Source organism: Narcine bancroftii, unplaced genomic scaffold, assembly GCF_036971445.1.
Source record: "Narcine bancroftii isolate sNarBan1 unplaced genomic scaffold, sNarBan1.hap1 Scaffold_185, whole genome shotgun sequence".
NCBI lineage: Eukaryota > Metazoa > Chordata > Chondrichthyes > Torpediniformes > Narcinidae > Narcine > Narcine bancroftii.
In genome coordinates, this window is record NW_027211920.1 from 140545 (window position 1) to 162465 (window position 21921).

Here is a 21921-nt window from a genome sequence, read left to right on the forward strand (position 1 = left end):
AAGTAGTCATTGTACTTTAGGATGTACAATCATGTACAGATTGTCCTTAAATAGCCATTTGGCCCAGATGTCTATTCAGTCCAAGAATACTTTCGATCACAGGCAGATTTTGAACAATAACACCATTCATTCTAAAACAAACATTGGTTTTAATTTTCTTTAAACAGAAAAACAAACAGGATCAAACTTTAACTTATCACTATTAATTTAACAGCCTTCCATTACCGCCTTCTAATTTTAAGTGCAGGTGTATTTAATGTGCATAAAGTTCTTTGACACAACTCCAAGTTCACCGGCATCTATCAATTCTTATACTGTGCACAGAATTCAACATTTATGAATTTTCACCAAGCTCTGGTGCTAAGAAGTAAATGTGTACCCTCCAGGAAGGTTTTTGTTGGTTTCAGAGAGGGATTTCATGCACATTGGACACACATAAAGTGATTCCCTCTGATCAGCCACTTTGGTGTCTTGCCAAAGAAACTTGACCCATCAGGGTTTTCCAAATGATAACCTCTTCTGCAGGTCACAATTGATTTCCTTTTGTTTCCCTTATTTCAGGTGAAACATCATTTCTAGCCAGCCATTTCCTCTTGTATGGACAACAAAGTTTTTCAACAGGCTGAACTGAGAACTCACAACCAGTCTTCAAAACAAGATGCCAGCTTGCCATCTCTCTCTCTCTCTCTCTCTCTCTCTCTCTCTCTCTCTCTCTTTTTTAGAAAAAGCCTATTTGGTCTCTCCTCTCTGCTTGCAAAACCACATGACCTTCTTAGAACAGCAAACTGGAACCAGCCAGATACTGCACCAGACCCAAATTACTGAGTCCATTCATCTGTTGCTTTAAAAACAATAATCTATTTACACCTGCTTTTGAAATTCTTTAGCAAAACAGCCTCCTTGTTTTATCTTTGCAAAGGCTATCGGCGCCTGAATGACTCACTCTCAGCAAAGCTCTTGCGTTTTAAATAAGATCTGTTTTGTGAAGTGTATGTGTTTGTTTGTGACCTAAACGACTCCTCCAATCCATCTCTTTCAAAAACATCTCTATATACAATGTAAAATATATAATCTGTCACAGGACAGAAGCAGCAGAAGAGCTGTGATAAAATCAATGGTGTCCTTGCAAAAAAAAAAGTGGGAAGAGGTATAATCCAGTTGGCTCTGGTGAGTGTAGTTTGTAATAGTTTGAAACTTGAACCTCTCTCTCTATTTCAGGAGACAATTTACTGTCATGTAATTAAAAAGTGTCATATCACACAAAATTGCTTTTTTCCTGCTGTCAGACAGACAGACTCACATCTGGCAGAAATTGACTGAAATGCCTCTTACGGTCAGAGAAAGACTGAGTGCTACCCACCACCCCCACCACCCCAAACCCTGGGCCAAGTCACTGAGGGTCTGTGGATTGTCTTTCAATGCTCACAGACCAATCCAAGTCATTGGCAATGTGAGCTCCAGTTTTGAACATCTGACATAATTAGGAACCATTTAGCACTCACTCGTATCCCAGGTCTGATACCTGACACCCTTTTAGCCAGTTTTGACCCAGTCTCTAGCAATCTACAGCCTGTTGTGAGTTCCTTGACTGCTTTGTCCAGAAGCCCGCAGCCTGCGTGGGTTCCTCTCCTCAAGTCACCAACAGCCTGCCACCTATGTGGGTCCTTCAGCTGCAAAACCCCTCACTGGTCTGCTTCCTTGGACACTGACCCGTGGATTGAATCCTCTGCTTCTGAGATGTTGGTGGGGTGTGGTCTTTATGTTTTCTGGTGCTCTGCATTAGTCGTCCGCTTCCCCAGAGTTCACGGTGGTGAGGAAATCTAACAAATCTAAATTTAAAAAATGTAACTAAGAGGAGAATCTCACATGTCTAGAGGGATGGAAAGGGAATTATTACAAATTGAAGCCTGATATTTGAATATTCAGGTGCCAAATTTGCAAAAGCATATTTCTCAAGCTATATGTAATTTTTTCCAAAGGAATACAAGTTTGAATTTTTGCATGTCATCTTGCCATCCCTAAAAATATATATATATCTGATTTCCAAGTAAGTGCAATACATGTCCTCATCACTGCTAATGTTAATTTAACAAATTTCCATTGATATATTAATAGATTTAATTTGGGCCTTGTTCCTTCAATATTTTGTAATAAAGATAAGGTCAGATTCTGCTGGAAAACATCTCCTGTAACTTGTTCCAAAAAATTTGTAATTCTCCCCAAAAAGATCTCACATTAGGACAAAGCTAAGTTGAATGCAAGAAAGTTGCGACATCTTCACCACACCTAAAACATTGATCTGATAATTCTGATTTTATTCTAATCAATTTCATTGGTGTAAGAAGTCACTGTAGAAGAAAAACTAGTTGTGAATTCCTTCCTCACTGCTGCAGTGTGGAACTCTGGTCAATAGTTCCAGACTGCTGAGTTGAAGTGAATTAATACAACTCCCCTGGATCATGTGATCTCTTTTGCCAAATCAGCTTCCTGAGGAGCTTTTCAAATCCAACAGCCTGAGTCACCTGACTCCAGGTGCAGCTTTCAGATAAAATCCTTGCTGACATCTGCTACATGACTGATGTAAAAACAATTATACTGAATTAATTTATGGATCTCCCCATATTTGCCAATCAATTAAATTATTCAGATCCATTTCCCACCTTTGTCTCAACTTATGAACTCCTCATTTAAAAGTTCCTACTTGTAATAAAGAGGATATCATCAAATAATTTATTTTTAACAATTCCTCTTATAAGGAATTTCTATTTCAGTACAACATGGTTGGTCCTAACTTATCCTTCAAATATGCTCTTAGTTGGAAAGAGCAAAAAAGATTGTGATGAGTTATACGATATTTATTTCTCAGTTGCTCAAATGACATTAATTGTCCCCTTTCATAACAATCTTCAACATTTATAATCCCCTTACGAAACCCGCTATCCAGAAATTGATGATCCTTTAAAAAAGATATGAGGATTTTGAATCAAAGCCATTCTGGGTGATGTACATCCATTTACACCAATTTCATCATTTATTTTATTCCATATATTAATCAAATGTTTCAACAATTGTGTATCTTTATCACCAACCATTAATTTCGATTCCCACTTGTATATAAATTCTTCTGCTTTTCCCTCTCCTATTTTATTTGATTCTATTTTAACCCTTTCAAAAAAAGAAGCAAGAAATCTCATTTGAGCTGCTCCATAACAATTTTTAAAATGAATAAGATGCAGTCCTCTCAATGCAGAATTTGCATTGGGTTACTTGTAACATGGGATTCAATTGGAAATGGGTTCACGTGACATAAACCCACAATGCAGAATGCTTTCTAAGAAGGGAATACAAGAGGAGGGTTGTCTAGGTCTCCAGCAGGATATAGATCACAAGATATAGGAGCAGAAGTAGGCCCGTCGAGTCTGTTCCACCATTCTTCCACTCACCCCCACTCCCCAGCTTTCTCCCCATAACCCTTGATTCCTTGACTAATCAAATACCTGTCAATCTCTGCCTTAAATACACCCAATGATCTCACATGGGTTTCACGACCACTGACAAAATCAATTTTTCCACATTTGTTTTAAATTGACACCCTTTTATCCTGAAATTATGCTCTCCTGTCCTAGAATCCCCTACCATGGGAAACATCTTTGCCATATGTAATCTGCCCAAGCCTTCCAGCATTTGAAATGCCTCTGAGGACCCTCTTATCCTTCTGTACTCCAACTAGTACAGTCGAAGAGTCGACAATTGTTCCTCATATACTCACCCTTTCATTCCTGATATCATTCCAGTAAATCATCTCTGACCTTCTCCAACTCCAGCACATCTTTTCTCAAATTCGGTACCCAAAACTCTAATTCTGATTGAATGGAAAGCGAATTCTCCAACGACACAAACACAACAGTTAAATGATATTATGTCTTGTTAATATTTACAAAAATTATAGAAGAGTCAATTAATAACTTTCAACAGATGCTGGGACCCATTTATGGACCATTGTCATAACCTAAAGCATTAGGGTTGTTCTGAAGCTTGGTGCTGTGTTACGAGTCCAGAGGATCCCAAAACCCAGCAGCAATAGATATTCACCAAGACAAATGGTGACTTAAACAAAAGCTGATTTTAATTATCTTTCAAGATGAAAATGGAATAACACTTTAACTTATCACTATTTTATTACTTTAACTGACTTTACCCAACTTTCCCCCCATCTAATTCTAAGTGCACGTGTGTGTAAGTTCAGAAAAGTTCTTTGGTTCACAGTCCAATCTCACTTCTCATTAATCCAAGTTCACTGGTTGCAGGCCATTCTTCTACTGTGCACAGAATTTATCAAATATAATGTTCACAGGTTTGGTGCTCGAAAGGTAAATAATTACTGTTCAGGAAGGTTCTTGTTGGTTTTCAGAGAGAGGTGTGTTGTTCAGGGAAGTATTAGGGTGTTTGTGACTCAACGTATCAGCATCTGAAGTCTGTTATCTCTTCGGAAAAGCTCTGATCGCTTTAGCGTGGAGCAGAGCTGAACCAGGACTTTGCAGGTATTTAAGGGAGTGTGTGGGCAGGGTTTGTTCTGGACCAACAATCTCACCAAATGACTCTGCTTGAAATCAAGATTCAAATCATTTTGAGGAATACAACAGGAATTGTTCAACAAGAGCCTGGTGTTCCCTGAGGAGTTTTCTTTCAATAGTGGAAATGATTTATTTAAAAACCCCATTAATCTTCCTGATGCAGATCTTTGTATTTAACTTTCAGGTTGCTATCTGTTGTTAACTTGGAGGCCTTTAATCAGGTGACTGGGTGGAATCTTTGCTTTAACCAAGCAGTTCGCTTGCAATTTTCCAGCTGTAGGATGCAGTGCAGTTGCTTGCAAGTTTAGCAAGTGGGATTATGATGTGAAACAGCAAATCACAGCGTCATTTTTGTGTTTGAAAATGCCAATGTGAAAATTTTAACTTTGGTCTCCTTGGTTTGCTTAAGTTAACAGAGGAGACGTTGGGTCAAGCTGAGAAGACAGAGGTTGGATGCCCATTTGGAGAATCAACTGGGGAAAGAAGAAAGCACAAAACGAGGGTCTGAAAAAATAATGAAGCAGACTGAAGTGCTGTTGAACCAAACCCAGGTAAAGAATTTAATTTTGTACAGCATACTTAAGAGACCAAATGATTTGGGTTTTTAATCATGGGTCCTCTACCGGCACCACCTACGGCTCCTAGAACGCTTCCACCAGCGTTGTCTCCGCTCCATCCTCAACATCCATTGGAGCGCTTACATCCCTAATGTCGAAGTACTCGAGATGGCAGAGGTCGACAGCATCGAGTCCATGCTGCTGAAGATCCAGCTGCGCTGGATGGGTCACGTCTCCAGAATGGAGGACCATCGCCTTCCCAAGATCGTGTTATATGGCGAGCTCTCCACTGGCCACCGTGACAGAGGTGCACCAAAGAAAAGGTACAAGGACTGCCTAAAGAAATCTCTTGGTGCCTGCCACATTGACCACTGCCAGTGGGCTGATAACGCCTCAAACCGTGCATCTTGGCGCCTCACAGTTTGGCGGGCAGCAACCTCCTTTGAAGAAGACCGCAGAGCCCACCTCACTGACAAAAGGCAAAGGAGGAAAAACCCAACACCCAACCCCAACCAACCAATTTTCCCTTGCAACCGCTGCAATCGTGTCTGCCTGTCCCGCATCGGACTTGTCAGCCACAAACGAGCCTGCAGCTGACGTGGACTTTTTACCCCCTCCATAAATCTTCGTCCGCGAAGCCAAGCCAAAGAAGAAGAAATGAACAAAATCTGATTAGAATAGAAGTTTATGGAATGTTTGGAAGTTGCCACAAAAAAATGGAGATATAAATTAAATGTTGTAATTAAGATAAATGAACAATACAATGAGCCTGGTGTCTCAGTATCTGCCTCCCTTGACTGAACATCACCGTTAAACCTTCTCCCCAATATGAACCTGATGTCAAAGTATCTGACACAGTTAATCGTACATCAATATTAAACCTTCGCACGAATTTGAATCCTGTCTCAAAGTTTCTGCCTCAGTCTATCGTACATCAACGAAAAACTTTCTCCCCCCCCCACCCGTGATCCTGGTGTAATAGAATCTGCCTCAGTCTACCGTCCATCACCGTTAAACCTTCTCCCCACTGTGAACCTGGTGTCATGGTAGATATCTCAATATACAGTATATCACCGTTAAACCTTCTCCCCAATGTGAACCTGGTGTCACAGTATCTGCCTCAGTCTACCGGACATCACCGTTACACCTTCTCACTACTATGAACTTGGTGTCACAGCATTGGACTCAGTCTAACATACATCACTGATAAACCTCCTCCCCACTGTGCACCCTGTGACACAGTATCTGATGCAGTTCATGGGTATATCACTGTTAAACCTTCTCACAAATGTGAATCCTACTATAAAATAATACTCCCCTTCTAAGTCTCTCTGTATTCTAATCCCCACCTATTTTAAAATTCCAAAAAAAAGAGAAAAATCAATCCCAAAACAAGCTACTCAAAAGTAGTAGCCCCCTAAAAATCTGGGTGTGGTGAAGTGCACAAGTGGCAGGTGACTAAAGGACTCTGTGTCACCCACCCCCAGTCAGACTTTCACAAAGTCCTGAAACAAAAACATTCAACCCAGTGATTCCAGTCCCACTGATTGTTCCGGATCTTCAATATCGAGAAGACTGCGTCAATTCAACTTTTTTCCCATTCTTTCCATATTTTCCAATCTTCCCATTTCCATTCCCATTGACCCTTCCCTTCGGTGACAATGGTGACGATCGCCCATTTCCTCGTCCATCTGGCAATGAATTAGCAAATAATAAAGCATCGTGGTCATTCTCAAAAAACTGAGATTGAAAATTCCCATAAAAATCTTTCAATACTGCCGCATGACGAAAAGCAAATTTATATCCCTTTCGCCACAGTACTTCTTAGGCTGAATTAAATTCTCGGTCTCTTCTGATAATTTCTTGACTCAGATCTGCATTAAAAAAACCCTATTATTTTGAACCATCAGTGGAGCCTGATTTTGCCGTGTTTTCTGCACCACCAATCGGAGGATCATCTCTCTGTCTTGATATTTAAAACAGCGAATCAAAACTGCTCGTGGTAATTGGCCTGGAAATGGTTTCTTCCTTAACGCTCTGTTCGCTCGATCTAATTCCAGTTCATCTGGAACGAATTACCTGCCCTACACTTCTGGGATCCATTTCTTCAAAACCTTCACCAGATCCGAACCTTGCATATCTTCCGGAAGACCTACTATCTTAACATTATTTCTACGACTTTGGTTTTCTAATGAGCCAAACTTCTTCAATAATTCCTTCTTCTGAATCCCCCAATCTACAAAAGGATCTTACACTATTTCCATTTTTTCTCTATTACACTCCATTTGACTCTTGCATTCAAGAAAGCCTCCTCAATCTTTTTAAAATGATCTTGCACAGTATCCACTGATCGTGTCCATCTCGTAACATCACTCTTAACTACATTAATATTTTGCTTCATAAAAGTTATTTCTTCACACACAGTGTTCATTTTAGATTTCATTTCTGAAAATCCTTGAGTCATCTGATGAGTCATCTGCATTGATATATTTGACATATCTTCCATGAGCTGAGCAATCCCTTCCAGAATAGGAAACACAGAATCCAGTCCAGGATCCATCACCTCCATTTGAGGCTGACGGCTCTCTTCTTCCTCCAAAGCAGTAAGTCCTCTTCCAGTATGGTTGCGGGTCTGGTCACCCGACAACAGCGTGCCGACCTCATCAGCTCACTGTCGCTCAGGCTCCCCCACAGCCCACATCGTCTCCAAAGGTTCGTGGACCCTCAACACACTTTGCATGCCCAGTAGGGCACCGACTGCGCAGGTGCATCTTCTGATGCTACATTGCACTCCCCCGGACCACCAGGCAATGCTGCAGGATCACGGGCCTGTCCTCGCTCAGCTGGCCCACACTCACGCCTGTGTTCATGAGCGCACGAGTCGAAACTGCCAAAATCATCGCTGAGCTGGTGCCATCTTGCGATTGCAGAAGCCGGGCAGGAGTCCTCTGAGACTTGGGGACTCCAGTCGATGACTCCGTTGCTTCAACTTGAACTCGGCCTCAATTCTTCAACACATTTGTAAGGTAATTTCTTCTGAAACTGAGTTTTCGATTTTTTCACATTTGCAGCCATTTCAATCATCCACTATTTCAGTTTTTTTTATCAGTATTTTAAATCACTTTTACAACTTTTAAAATCGAGCATTTAATAGTCTAACTGGGGAAGGGTGGAACCACCCATCTACCCTCTGTGCCATCTTGTCACAGTATCTGACACAGTTTATAGTAAATCACTGTTAAACCTTCACATTACTGTGAATGCTGTCTCTCAGTTTCTGCCTCAGTCTACCATTCATCAATGTTAAACCTTCTCCCCCTGTTAACCTAGTGTTAAAGTATCAGCCTAAGTTTACCACACATCACCATTAAACTTTATCCCCATTGTGAGACTGGTTTTACTGTATCTGCCAAAGTTTACCGTACATCACCAGTAAACCTTCTCCTCAATGTGAGCCTGGTGTTACTCTATCTGCCACAGTTTAGTGTACATCACCATTAACCTCCTCCCCACTGTGAACCAGGTTTCACAGAATCTGCCACATTTATTGTACATCATTTTTAAACCTTCTCACTACTGTAAACCTGGAGTCACAGAATCTGCCTTATTCTTCCATACATCTCTGTTAAACTTTCTCAGTACTGTGAACACGGTGTCACAGTATCTGCCAAAGTCGACTGTACATCACCATTAAAATTCTCCCCACATTGACCCATTTTTCACTGTTTTTGCCACCATTTATTGTACATCACAGTATATTCCACAGTTTATTGTACATCAGTGATATACCTTCTCCTCATTGTGAATGTAGTGTCACCATATCTGCATCAGTCTTCTGTACATCACCATAAACTTCTCCCCAATGTGAACCTGGTGTCACTTGATATGCCACAGTTAAGATTACATCACTGTAAAACCTTCTTCCAACTGTGTACCTGGTATCACAGTATCTACCACAGCTTATCGTGCATTACTGTTAAACCTTCTCGCTACTGTGAACTCGGTGTCACAGTATCTGCCAATGTCTACCGTATATCACCGTTAAATATTCTCCAAACTGTGAACCTTTTGTCACAGTGTCTGCTCAGTTTATCGTACATTACTGTTAAACCCGCTGGATAAGCTCCAGAGAGCGAAAGAGGAGTTCTCACATCTGCAGGAACTGGGGATCATTCATCGCTCCAACAGTCCTTGGGCTCGCCACTCCACCTGGTCCCAAAAGCCTCCAGTGGCTAGTGCCGCTGCAGAGATTTTCGACGGCTTAATGACACGACAGTACCTGACCGTTACCCCATCCCTCACTTTCAGGACTTTACGGCCAATCTGCATGGCATGAGAGTATTCTCCAAGGTCGATCTGGTGCAAATCCTGTTGCACCCCGAGGATATCCCCAAAGCAGCTATCATCAACCCCTTCGTCTTGTTCGAATTTTTATGCATGCCTTTCAGGCTCAAGAACACCACCCAGACCTTCCAGCACCTCATGGATACGGTGCACAGTGATTTGAATTTCGCGTTCATTTATCTGGATGACATTCTTGTCACCAGCAGAGACTGGGCACAACACAAGTCTCAACTGCACACCCTCTACTCCCGACTGGCCGAATTCGGCCTAATGGTCAGGCCGGCCAAATACCAGTTTTGTGCAGAAGAAAATTTGGATGGGATGAAACTAATCCAGAATCCATCGCACAAGATTGGAGAAATTGGATTGAGCATCTTCAAATACTTGGAAGTTTTGAAGTTAACAGACTTTGGAGTGGCCACATTTGCTCAGTTACACCATTTTTCTGATGTAAGTGAAGATGGTTTTGATCCTGTCAGTTAGAGTCCTGTGAAATAACCAAGTGCGAGGACATGGTGGATTTATAATGGGAAAAGCCAGAGTGGCTCCATTAAAGTCAGTCACCAGACCTTGAATGGAATTGACTACTGCTACTATGGCGAGCAAAATGGACGCTATGTTAAGAAGAGAATTACAGATGGAGTTAGCAGATCCTGTGTTTTGGACTGATAGAACATCAGTGCTTAAATACATTAATAATGAAATCATGAGGTTTCATCTCTTTGTGACTGACAAAGAGAATGAAAACCTGGACAACAACAAATGGCAGATTTACCACAGGACAGAGTTTCACCTGATGAATTCCCATTTACATCCGTGGAAGTTGATTATTTTGGTCCTTTGCAAGTAAAGTGAGGACGAAGTGTTGAAAAATGATATGAAGTTATTTTCACATGTTTGACTATGAGAGCAATTCATATTGAAGTAGCGTCATTGCTTGATACAGACTCTTTTATTAATGTTCTTTGGCGTTTTATTCCTAGACGTGGTCAAGTAAAAGAATTATGTTCTGATAATGGATCTAACTTTAAAGGAGCTTATCGAGAATTATGAAAAGTTATTCAAAATTGGAATCAACATCAAATTCATGATACATTACTTCAGAAAGAAGTTAATTGGATATTTAATCCACCCATAGTTATGGGTGTGGTACGGGTAAGGGTTAGTTGGTTGTGGAGAACGTTTACAAAGGTCTGTTCTGGGCAGTACTGGGCAGCAATGCTTAATGTTGTAATGGATGCGGAAGCTCTGGGAAGGGGTAAGGGAGGGACTGGCCAGGAAGTCTGCTGATGCTGGGGCCGAGGGCAATGCACAAACATGCTGGGGAAACTCATGGATAGTTTTGTGAGGAGCAGGTCCTGCTTCACGAGTCAAATTGAGTATTTCGAGGAGGTGTCAAAGGAAATAGATGAAGGTCAAGGTCTGTATGCACTGCACGTGGATTTTAGTAAGGTGCTTGACGAGGTCCTCACAGTGGCCTCATTTAGAACGTCAGGAGGCATGGGATCCATGGAGCCTTGGCTGTATGGATTCAGAATTGGCTTGTCTGCAGAAAACAGAGGGTAGTAGTAGATGGAACAATGACTAGTGGCTCTCAAAAGGGATCTGCTCTGGGACCCCTGCTCTTTGTGATTTTTATGAATGATGATGGGAGTGGAAGGGTAGGTACGTCAGGGGCTGACACAGAGGTAGAGATGTTGTAGACAGTGTAGAAGGTTGTCATAGGTCATCTAGTTTGGAGAGAAGTGACAGATGGAGTTCAATCCTGTAAATCCAGATATACTTAAACAAGCAACTGGTACAGGTTAATTTCCAGAGTCATTTTCAAGGGCACGAATAACAGTTATTCCAAAGAAGATTGGAGACCCATTAAAAGTAGCTTCATATAGACCAATTTCTTTATTGAATGCGGATTACAAGAACGTGAGGGCAGAGAACTTGGTTAGTGACAGGATTATGAACAGTGTGCAGGACAGAGAAATATTTAGATCCTGCTACATAAATCGCTCAATGTTGCTGTGAAAATTGAGAGGGAGTTTAAGATGGTGTATTGTGTGCTGGCCTTCAGGAGTCAGGGGATTGAGTTCAAGAACTGAGAGGTAATGTTGCAGATGTATAAAATTCGAGTCAGACCACACTTGGAATATTGTGTGCGAGAATACCAGAGGGCGTCTAAATAAGGTGAGAGGAGGGAACTTTAGGCAAGATGTGAGGGGTACATTTTATTCACACAGAAAGTAGTGGGTGCCTGGAATGCATTGCCAGGGGTAGTAGCAGAGGCTGGTCCATAAAAGGCATGAAAATGATTTTAATATGGGGACAGGTATAAAAGAAAAACAGAAGGTACTGGTGTGAGGGAGGGAAGGGTAATATCGTTGTGGGGTAGGTTCATATGGGTTAGCTGAAGGGATTCGACCAATCCATCCATGATTTGTCCAGCATCTTGCTGTCATGTCGTGGTGAACCAGGGTGTTGCCTGATGGAGACACGGTGCTCTGAGTTTTGCAGAGATAGATCGTGCTTTTCTCCAAAACACACTTCCTCAGGTAAAGCAGAGGAAGGGGAAAGGCCCTAATATGCAGGGGTAGGGAGGGGGGTGATGGGGGAAGAGTTGGGACCCTCCAAAGTCATCGTGATCAGGCATCGCAGACAGCATCTCTATCACCCATATTTCTCTTCCCAGGTGAAGGAGCGATCTCAGAGACAAGACACGAGTCCAGAAGAACCTCGCATCCCATCTGAACAGAGGTCGGACAACATCATGATGTCCTGAATCCCTCCCCTTCTTCTCCCCCTGGCCCTGCCAACCCCATTCCCTGCACCTCCCATGTCCCTTCACCCACTTCCCCCCACTTCTCCTCTACCCCTCCTCAATCCCAACCCCCTCCCGCTCACCTTGCCCTTCCCTCACACCTATGCCCTAACCCCAGCCCTCCTCCACCTCCCTTTCCCCCTCCCCTTTCCCCTTCCAACCTTAACCTAGGGGAAGGAGGGGTAGGAGAAGAGGGTAGGAGAAAGGGGGTATGGAAGGGGGTAAGGGTAGGAGTAAGGGGTAGGGTTGCGGGTGTGGGTATGGGTGAGGGGTATGGTTAGGGGAAGGGGATAGGTGTAGGGGATAGGTGTAGGGGATAGGTGTAGGGGATAGGGGTAGTGTTTAGGTTTGGGTTGGGGAAGGTGGGTAGAGTTAGAGTTAGAGAGGGCTGGGATAGAGGTAGCATTATGGTTAGGGTTAGGAGACATGGGCTCAGATTAGGTCTAGGTTTAGGGTGAGGTTTAGAGTTCGGGGATGTGGGTTTGTGTTGGGTTTAGGGGAAGGGGGTAGGAGTAGGAGGTAGAGGTGGGGTTAGGGTTAGGGTTAGGAGAAGGTGGGTTGGATTAGGGTTGGGGTTAGGGGACGGCATAGGGGTAGAGATAGAGTTAGGGGACGTGGAGTAGTGATAGGGGGTATCGGTAGTGTTAAGGTTAGGGTTTGTTAGGGGTTAGGGTTAAGAGTAGGGGAATGGGAAGGGGGAGGGGAATGGGGAGGAGAATGTAATGGAAGATTTAAACCGTGTTTTATCCTTTTGCAGACTTTGCTTCTGCAAGGCTGAGAACCTGCTTGTTTTTTACAATCAGCAGACATAAGCTAAATTCTACCAAGGGGTCAGAGATGCAGTTATCTGACAAAAGGGCATCTGTGTACCAAGAACATTTAATCTTCCTGCTTGTTTTGGTCACAGACTGTCAGAGGCCTAGCCTTGATGCAAAATAACCATTGTATTCAAATTGATAAGCTGAAAATTATGTTATTCAAACGAAGCCTAATATGCTAGCTTCCTCGCTTATCTTTCTTACTGTGCTGGGAATTGGTGCTTGGGTAAGCAGTTTTTGGGTAATATAAGCCATGGTCCCGCTGCTGAAGTTTGAGACTCTCTGAGAGGTGGCAACATCTGTCAGCAAGAAGAAGAATTTCTGGAGTCCAGCTAACGTCCCAGTCGAGGGACGTGGAGAAGCTGCTACCGGTGCCCGACAACCTACTACAAGTGTGCAGTCGTTGCCTCGCTTCGGCAGTTGGGACCAGTCCAGGCATTGATAAATATAATTGGGAAGGGTTTGCATATTGTAGTTTGAAATCAGCTTTTGAATTTGTAATGAACCTTTGTATAAACTGAACTGCTCTCGGTGTGTGTGGGTGTCTATTTTCTTTCGGTAGCTCAAACACTGTGACCAATCTCAAATGAACAAAGTGAGAAGTACAAGTTTACGCAGGACATGGAACGGGGTGGAGGAAAAAGGATGTGAACGGAGGAAGCCAACCCTACCCCCTCCCCTCCCCACCCCTTCCCCCACATTATCGCTGCTTATTTTCTCCTCCATCTAGCAGAAGTCGGGCCTCATTCCGGCCAGAACCTCCCGTGGTTTCAGAGCCTCCGTTTCAGGAAGTGCCTTAGACGTTCGCTGCTGGACAGACATCTTGTCTCTTGATTCATTCTGTACCGTTATTATTAAATTAAAAAATGGTTGAGTTTTTTAAAGCTAGAATGCAAAAGGCTGGTCCAGATAGACAACACAGAATAAGGCCCATCGGCCCCTCTCTCCTGCTGGCTGAGTTGTAATCAGTTCATATTCCTCTCCCCATTTTCATTCTTTGCTCCCATCCAGTTCATGTTGCCTTGTCAATCTCATGGCCTGTGGGAAGAAGCTGCCTGGCTGTCCTGCTTTTATTCCATATCTCCTTCCTGATGGCAGGGGGACAAAGATGCTCTGTGCTGGATATCTGAGTCTATTTACAAATCCCATCCCTGCAAACAATCAGGGGTCCCTTGCCTTGAGGTTCCACCCATGTTACCTCTCGCTCAGCACTCTCTCGTCAGAACACTACTGCACCCTCCTTTCCCTCCTCTCCCAAGTCTCAGTATCCCACTGACAATTCCAGACAGCTGCCATATCTATACCCTGGCCCACCTCAACCAATGGATCGATCAGGACCTTCTCCCCTCAAGAGTTCCAGGAATCCACTCTCGCAATGTCTTGCAAATGAATGTCCTGCATTCTCCTTCCCCCTTGGTTTCCTCCTGTTATCAGGTACCTGCATGGACCCCACCCTGTTGAAACTACCCGTGTTCTCACTGATCTCTCTGCACCTCTACCCTCCATCCAAGGGTCTTGGTTGTCTTGTGGGGCTAGTGGAGAACAAAGCACCAACTCAAGGAGATGTGGAGCAGTACAGAGACCCCCAGCTCCAGGAGACAGGGAGAACCACAAAGATGCTCAACTCTGTCAATCGGATAAAACCTGATCATCAGTTGCAAGGTGCAAGGAACTCTCAGTACTGCTGCACGTGGGGCAGGTGTGGCCCATCCCTACACCTCCACCCTGGCAATTCTCAAAACAGTTTTCCTATTCTTGTGGGGGTCCATGTACGTGGTCAATCAATGGGGGCAAGGGTGTTACAAGCATGGCCATCATTGTGTGTGGCTGTGCATGGAACCAAAGTGCAAGGGCACCAAATGGCGCTATGTGCTGAGGTTCTACCTGGCTGAGGTGTTGCGAAAGATTGGTCTGGCCCTGGTGCCACTCAATGTCCCAGTCAGCAGGGCTTTGCCCCATCACCTTCCTGGGAATGGTTTCATAAACAAACACATTTGACCACAAAGCCATCAGCCAGTGGTCAGCAGAGAATTGCTGACACAGAGACTCTAGGCTTGATGGGATACTGTGGGGTGGTCCACTGAGCAGAGCATCCAGAGACATCCAGGAAGTGTTCCAGAGGGCCAAGGACTCACTGCCCAACACCATCCTTCTGGTACATGCCAGGCTAGAGACACCTACCACTCTCACAGTAGATGCTTCCAGCACAGCAGTAGGGGGCGCACTGGAGCAATTCATTGAAGGGCAATGGCAGCCTCTGGCCTTCTTGAGCAGACACCTCTGGCCACACGAACTCATCTACAGCACCTATGGCTGAGAGCAATCGGTGCTGTATCTGGCAGACTGATGCAGGTAACCTGACCTCAGCTTCACCGTGGGGAAAATGTTTCACGGAGATGTACGAAAAACTGTCACAAACACTGTGACACTGGGTTAACAGCAGGGAGAAGGTTTAACACTAATGTACGATAAACTGTGTAAGATATTGTGAAACCAGGTTCACAGTCGGGAGAAGGTTTAATGATAATGAGATAGATACTGAGACAATGGGTTCACAGCAGTGAAAAGGTTTAACTGTGATGTACGATAAACTTTGGCAGACGCAGTGACAAATGGTTCACATTGGGGAGAACGTTTAACTTAATGTACGGTAGATATGGCAGATATTGTGACAACAAGTTCACAGTAGTGAGAAGGTTTAACGGAGATGTACGGTGGACTGTGATGGATACTGTGAAACCAGGTGCACATTAGTGAGACGGTTTAATAGTGAGGTTCAATGAACTGTGGCAGGTACTGTAACACCGGGTTCACAGTATGGAGGAGGTGTAAAGGTGACACGTGATACATTGGTGCAGATACAGAGACACAGATTTAACAGTGGGGAGAAGGTTTAACGCTGATGTATGGTTGACTGAGATAAATACTGTGAAACTGGGTAAGGAGAGGATTTAGCGGTGATATATGGTAGACTGAGGTAGATATTGTGACACCGGGTTCACAGTCGGGAGAAGGTTTATCAGTGATGTAAGATAAACTGGGGCAGATCCTGTGACACCAGGTTCACAGTGGGAAAGAGGTTTAATGGTGATACATGATTCAATGTTGCAGATACAGTGATACCGGTTTCACAGTAGGTAGAAGGTTAATGTACAGTAGAATTAGGCAGATTCTGTGACAGTGGGTTCACATTAGGGAGAAGGTTTAACAGTGATTTTCAGTAGATTGAGGCTGATACTATGACACAGGGTTCACAGTAGTGAGAAGGTTTAACAGTGATGTCCGGTAAATGTTGGCAGATACCATGAAAATGAGTTCACCGAAGTGAGGTTTAATATTGATGTACGATTAACTCTGGCTGATACTGTGACACCAGGTTATCAGTTGGGAGAAGGTTTAATGGTGATGTACAGCAGACTGAGGCAGACACAGTTACACCGAGTTCTCAGTGGGGAGAAGGTTTATCAGTGATGTATGATAAACTGTGGCAGAAAATCTGACAACAGGTTTCCAGTGGAGATAAGGTTTATCAGTGATGTATGATAAACTGTGGCAGAAAATCTGACAACAGGTTTCCAGTGGGGATAAGTTTTACGGTGATATAAGATAAACTGTGGCAAATACTGAGACACAAAGTTAACGGAGGTGATAATGTTTAACAGCACTGTACAGCAGACTGAGGAAGATACTGCTACACTGGGTTCACAGTGGGGAGAAAGTTTAACGGAGATATACGGAGGAATGAGGAAGATACTGTGTGACCGAGTTCACAGCAGTAGTTAGGAGGTTTAACAGAGATGTACAATAAACTACAGCAGATGGTGTGGCATCAGGTCAACAGTGGGGAAAAGGTTTCATGATGATGTATGTTATAATGTGGCAAACACTGTGACAATGGATTCAGAGTTGAGAGATAGATCAATGGTGATGTATGGTAGACTGAGACAGATAATTTGACACCAGGTTCACAGTGGGAAGGAGGTTTAACAGTGATACACGATTCAATGTTGCAGATACAGTGATACCTGTTTCACAGTAGTGAGAATGTTCAATACTGATGTCCAATAAACTGTGTCAGATACTGTGACATCAGTTTCACACTGGGGAGAAGGTTTAATGTTGTTGTCCAGTGGGCTGAGACAGATACTGAAATGCATGTCCTTCAATCCAAAAAGCAGAGTGACAGGTAGATGAGCTTAGAGCCTGGATTGGCACTTGGAATTATGATGTGGGGGCTTATAGTGAGACCTGGTTACGGGAGGGACAGGACTGGCAACTCAATATTCCAGAATACAAATGTTTTAGATGTGATAGAACAGGGGGTAAAAAAGGGGGAGGAGTTGCTCTGCTTGTGAAGGAGGACATTACTGCCGTGAGGTAGCAGGATGGTTTGGAGGGATCGTCCAGTGAGGCAGTTTGGGTGGAATTGAGGGGTGGAGGAGGCATGAGGGCACTAATAGGAGTGTATTATAGACCACCAAATGGGCCAAGAAGATTGGAGGAACAAATTTGTAAGGAGATAGCATATATGTGTAATAAACATAAGGTAGTGATCATGGGAGATTTTAACTTCCCTCACATTGATTGGGATACCCATACAGTAAGAGGGCTGGAAGGGCTAGAGTTTGTCAAATGTGTACAAGATAGTTTTCTTAATCAATACGTAGAGGAACTGACTCAGGACGGTGTAATACTGGATCTCCTGTTAGAGTACGAGATAGGTCAGGTGTCTGAGGTTAATGTTGGAGAACAAATTGAGTCTAGTGATCACAACTCTATTAATTTTAGGGTAGTTTTAGGGAAGAGCAAAGAAGGGCCTAAAGTTGAGGTTCTGGATTGGAGAAAAGCAAATTTCGAAGGAATAAGAATGGATTTGGGGAGTATTGAGTGGGACATGATTTTTTCAGGAAAGGATGTAAATGAAAAATGGAGAATATTCAAAGAAGAAATGTTGAGAGTACAGAGTAGATGTGTCCCAGTGAGGATCAAAGGAAAGGCTGGAAGTCATAGGGAGCCCTTGGTTTTAGAGGAATATTAGAAATTTGGTTAGGAGAAAGAGGGAGGTGTACAAGAGGTATAAACAACAGGGTGATGAGAAATTGAAAGAGGACTACAAGGAGTGTAGAAAAAATCTTAAGAAAGAAATAGGAAAGGCCGAAAAGAGACACAAAGAGGCTTTGGCAGGCAGAGTAAAAATAAATCGAAAGGGTTTCTATAGGTACATTAAAATAGTGAGGGATAGAATTGGACCCCTTTAGATAGGGAGGGTAGGCTATGTGAGAAGTCAGAGGAGAAGGGGGAAATTTTAAATGATTTCTTTTCCTCAGTATTCACTAGGGAAAAAAATATTGTACCAGTTGAAGTAAAGAAAAATAGTGGAGAGGTCATGAATCATATAAGGATAACCGAGGAGGTAGTGATGGCAGTGTTAAAAAAGATAATGGTGGAGAAATCTCTGGGTCCAGACAAAGTATTCCCAAGGACACTCAGGGAGGCAAGTGTACAGATAGTGGGGCCATTAACAGAGATATTTAGGATGTCACTGGTCATGGGGGTAATGCCAGAGGATTGGAGGGTGGGTGGCTCATGTTGTTCCGCTGTTTAAGAAAGAGTCCAAATGTAAACCTGGAAATTATAGACCCGTGAGTCTGACGTCTGTGTTGGGTAATTTAATGGTAAGTGTTCTGAGGGATGGCATTTACAAATATTTGGAAGAACATGGATTGATAGGGAGTAATCAGCATGGTTTTGTCAGGGGTAGATCATGCTTAACAAACCTTAAAGTGTTTTTCTAGGGGGGGGGTTACAAAAAAGATTGATGAAGGGAAGACTGTGGATGTTGTCTATTTAGACTTTAGTAAAGCTTTTGACAAAGTTTCCCATAGGAGGTTAGGTAAAAAGGTAGAGGCATTAGGTATAAATAAGGAGGTAGTGAAATGGATTCAGCAATGGTTAGATGGGAGGTGTCAGAGAGTAGTGGTAGAAAATTGTTTGTCAAATTGGGGGCCGGTGACTAGTGGAGTTCCTCAGGGATCGGTCCTGGGTCCACTGTTGTTTGTTATACATATTAACGATCTGCAAGAAGGGGTGGTGAATTGGATAAGTAAGTTTGCAGATGATACAAAGATTGGTGGTATTGTGGACAGTGAGGAAGATTACCATAGCTTAAAAAGAGATATAGGAAAGCTAGAGGAGTGAGCTGAGAAATGGGTGATGGAATTTAATACCGATAAGTGTGAAGTGTTGCATTTTGGAAAGGCAAATCTAAATAGGTCATATACATTGAATGGTAGACAATTGAGGAGAGCAGAGCAACAAAGGGATTTGGGAGTTATGGTAAATAGTAGCCTCAAAGTTGATACTCGGGTAGATAGAGTGGTGAAGAATGCATTTGGAATGTTGGCCTTCATAAATCGGAGTATTGAATTCAAGAGTTGGGATGTTATGATGAAATTGTACAAAGCATTGGTGAGGCCAAGTTTGGAGTACTGTGTGCAGTTTTGGTCACCAAATTATAGGAAGGATTTAAACAAAATAGAGAGAGTGCAGAGAAGGTTCACGAGAATGTTGACAGGATGTCAGGGTTTGAGTTACAGAGAAAGGTTGAGCAGCCTGGGCCTTTTTTCTCCGGAGTGTTGAAGATTGAGGGGGGATTTGATGGAGGTGTTCAAGATTTTAAAAGGGACAGAGTCAACGTGATTAGGCTTTTTCAATTAAGAGTGGGGGATATTCAAACCAGAGTCCATGGTTTGAGTTGAATGGGGAAAATTATATGGGGAATATGAGGGGGAAATTTCTTTACGCAAAGGGTGGTTGGGATGTGGAATAAGCTTTCAGCGGAGGTGGTTTTAAAATTTTTTTATTTATTTTTCATACTATAAACCACATTGATCAAGATACATACATTTTCCTTTTCAAATATATACAGTGTCATTTTCTCCCCCCCCTCCCTCTTCCCTTCCCACCCTCCCTACCTGCCCTCCCATTCATTCAAAGCTCAGAATCCAAGATACATCAAACCCGCCAAACAATGTTGTCACTCAACAAAAACAAACAAAAAATTCCACTGAGTCAGTTCTTTTCATTTTCTTCTCCTTCTGTCATTTTAGGTGGTAGATGTCCCCAGTAGGTTTTCTCTATTATGTTTCATGTATGGCTCCCATATTTGTTCAAATATTGTAATATTATTTCTTAAATTATATGTTATTTTTTCTAATGGAATACATTTATTCATTTCTATATACCATTGTTGTATTCTCAAGTTATCTTCTAATTTCCAGGCTGACATAATACATTTTTTTGCTACGGCTAGGGCTATCCTAACAAATCTTTTTTGTGCACCATCCAAATCAAGTCAAAATTCTTGTTTTTTATGTTACTTAGGAGGAAGATCTGTGGGTTTTTTGGTATATTGCTTTTTGTGATTTTATTTAATATCTGGTTTAGATCTTCCCAAAAATTTTTCACTTTTTCACATGTCCAGATTGCATGAATTGTTGTTCCCATTTCCTTTTTACAGCGAAAACATCTGTCAGATACTGTTGGATCCCATTTATTTAACTTTTGAGGTGTAATGTATAGCCTGTGTATCCAGTTATGTTGTATCACACGTAATCTCGTATTTATTGTATTTCTCATAGTTCCTGAGCATAACTTCAGCGGAGGTGGTTGAAGCAGGGACGTTATTTACATTTAAGGAAAGACTGGATGATGACATGGAGGGGAGAGGATTGGAGGGTATGGACCAGGTGCTGGTCAGTGGAACTAGGAGGGTGGGGATTTGTTCCGGCATGGACTAGTAGGGCCACACTGGCCTGTTCTGTGCTTTATATGGTTGTATAGCAATGAGAGTTTTAACAGTGTTGGATGATAAAATGTGTCAGAAAATGTTTCATGAGGTTCACAGTGGGGGGAAGCTTTATTGGTGATGTACAGTGCATGGAGACAGATGTTATGACACCCAGTTCACAGTGGGGAGGTTTATCAGTGATGTATAATAAACTCTGGCATAAACTGTTATAATGAATTCACAGAGGGGAGAAGTTTTAAGTGTGATGTTCGGGAGACTCAGACGGATACTGTGAAACCAGGTTCACATTAGTGAGAAGGTTTAACAGTCAGGTTCAATTAACTGTGGCAAGTATTGTGACACCAGGTTCACAGTGCGGAAGAGGTTTAAAGGTTGCAGATACAGAGACACAGAGTAAAAAGTGGGGAGAAATTTTAATGGTGATTTTCGAGAGACTGAGGCAGATATTATTTCACTGGGTTCACAGTAGGGAGAAGGTTTAATGGTGATGTATGGTTGGCTGAGGTAGATACTGTGACACCAGGTTCACACTGGAGAGGAGGTTCATCAGAGATGTACAATTAACTGTGGCAGATCATGTAACACCAGGTTCACAGCAATGAGAAAGTTTATCAGTGATGTACAATAAACTGTGGTGGATAATGTGACACCAGGTTCACAGTGGGGAGAATGTTTAACAGTAGATTGAGGCAGGATATCAGACACCAGATCACAGTACTGAGATGGTTTAACGGTGAGGTACAGCAGACTGAGGCAGATACTGTGACACCGGGTTCCCAGCAGCAGTGAGAGGTTTAACATTGATGAACAATATAGCAGATGCTGTGGCACTAGGTTAACAGTGGAGAGAAGTTTTAATGGTGATATACTGTAGACTGATGCAGATACGGTGACACTGGGTTTGTAGTGGGCAGAAGTTTTGTCAGTGATGTTCAATAGAGTAAGGCAGATTCTTTGATACCAGATTAACAGTTTTGAGAATGTTTAACAGTGTACGATAAATTTT

General features: G+C 42.7%; 1 long non-coding RNA gene across 1 annotated transcript in view; it reads left to right on the plus strand.

The window, feature by feature from the left end:
• Positions 1–12454, plus strand: part of LOC138750596 (uncharacterized) — a 43396-nt gene extending 30942 nt beyond the window's left edge. Inside the window, exons 2-3 of the long non-coding RNA XR_011349400.1 lie at positions 4984–5125; positions 12159–12454. This is a non-coding gene — a long non-coding RNA (uncharacterized lncRNA). The remainder of the gene's footprint in view (positions 1–4983; positions 5126–12158) is intronic.
• Positions 12455–21921: the final 9467 nt, after the last annotated feature.